The sequence below is a fragment of the Notolepis coatsorum genome, assembly GCF_963971535.1.
Source record: "Notolepis coatsorum genome assembly, chromosome: 16".
Taxonomy (NCBI): Eukaryota; Metazoa; Chordata; class Actinopteri; order Aulopiformes; family Paralepididae; genus Notolepis; species Notolepis coatsorum.
Genome location: NC_140180.1, coordinates 23661036 through 23662694, shown reverse-complemented (window position 1 = coordinate 23662694; position 1659 = coordinate 23661036). Strand labels below are relative to the sequence as shown.

Here is a 1659-nt window from a genome sequence, read left to right as displayed (position 1 = left end):
CGGCGTGTAATGGCCCTTAATGGATCCACGTCTGAAGCGGTGCTTAATGTGGACGCTGAGAATGGCACATTTCTATAGGGAGGTGTAGTCTGACGTCACTTGAGTTTCACGCGCGGTCCACCCCCGTATAGGGATTCATCATTAGGAAAATGGATTATCGGCTATTGTAACAATTCTGCCTCATGAACATTGGCAAGCTTTCCATTTTTGCACAGAATGAGTTCCCTTCTATCACTAACATTATTGTTTAAGCATTTTTGGTTGAAATAAAGGTAGTTATAAGGTTTTTAATGTGTCGTTAAAAAATAACTACACTTACCAGTAGTTTAGCCTGTCGTTCAGTGCTGTCGCCGTCAGCAGCGCCAGAGAGAAGTGTAGTTCCTCAGTGAACGAAAACATAAACGTTGTTGTTTTGCTACCTTTTCGATTAATTGCGATTTCTTTCATGTTGAGCTATAGATTGTGGATGAATACACACAGAAAGGTACACCATGCCAATGTTCATGCTTTATTTGTTTTACACGAGACGATTTAGAAATGGGTCCATTGGAAATACATGGCGATTTCAAGAGGGGTGGACCGTGCGGGAAACGGCAATGACGTAACCACTACACCTCCCTATAGAGTGTTTGACGTTCCACTAAACCAAGAGAGATTCGATTTTAAGATTTGCTGTAATCACAGAAGATATTGGCCCCCAGAAAATATGGATAAACAGAGTTCCCTTGTGTATTGGTCAACCAAATATTTATATAATTTCAAAATGGGCCTGTTAAGTTGTTGTTGTTGTTGTTTCATAGGAGAAAATCGTGGAGAAATCATGGTGATCACAATAGTCTTGTTGTTTTTTGGATCAGAACATCGAGATGAAATGCTTTTTTTCCCGTTGAGATCAAATGCTTCCTGGACGCGCACCCGTCGCTAGAATCTAAAAGTATTGTGATGTCGCTCCTTCATCACTGACCCCCATCTCTTGAAACAATGTGATGACATTTTTTATATAGTTATATTTTTTGCTCCTTTTTTTTTTACATGACATTTTGGTATATAAAGTAAAAAGTGCCTTTTTTTAAGTCCAGCTTTACATCGACAGCTTTGTAACTGTATAAAATTGTAACTGTGTAAAACCCCCACTGAGTCCAGTGTGTACTGTACATGTTAAAGATGTTGCTAGTAAGAATTTGTGCATTTAAAATATGTATTGTTAGTCATTTAATCAATAAATGTATATGTGCTGCAGTGTTATTGTGTTGCTACTATTTCTCTGATGTCACTAATTTAGCAAGATTAAACAAAACATTTTGTCATGCCAGTACTTGACAGATTCTTATAAATGTTGAGTGTCAAATTCTTATGTCTAACTATTTAAAGGGGACCTATTGTGAAGATTGCCTTTTCCTGTGTTTTGCATTGTGTTTTTACAGAGTGGGGGTTAATGTCATATTTAACATAAACCCTTTTAAGGTTTAAAAGGGTCGTTTCAAGATGAACCATCTTGAAAGGAGCCATTCAGAATTGCAGCCAAAATCAGCATAGTTAATGTTGTGCGTGTGAAGATATCTTGATAATGTGCGTGTACAAAATGGCGGCTCGCTCGTAAATCTCTTTTCTACCTAAAGTTTAACCTAAAATATGTTCCTGACAACATTTTGGGGGCAA

At 37.7% G+C, this 1659-nt stretch overlaps 1 protein-coding gene across 3 annotated transcripts in view; it reads left to right on the top strand.

Moving 5' to 3' along the window:
- The window catches only part of pdlim7 (PDZ and LIM domain 7), a 71880-nt gene extending 70638 nt beyond the window's left edge, over positions 1 to 1242 (top strand). For all 3 annotated transcript variants that reach the window (XM_084332524.1, XM_084332522.1, XM_084332523.1), the window contains one exon: positions 1 to 1242. This exon is cut by the window's left edge and continues 864 nt beyond it. The gene's annotated coding sequence lies outside the window, so the exon portion shown is untranslated.
- The last annotated feature ends 417 nt before the right edge of the window (positions 1243 to 1659 follow it).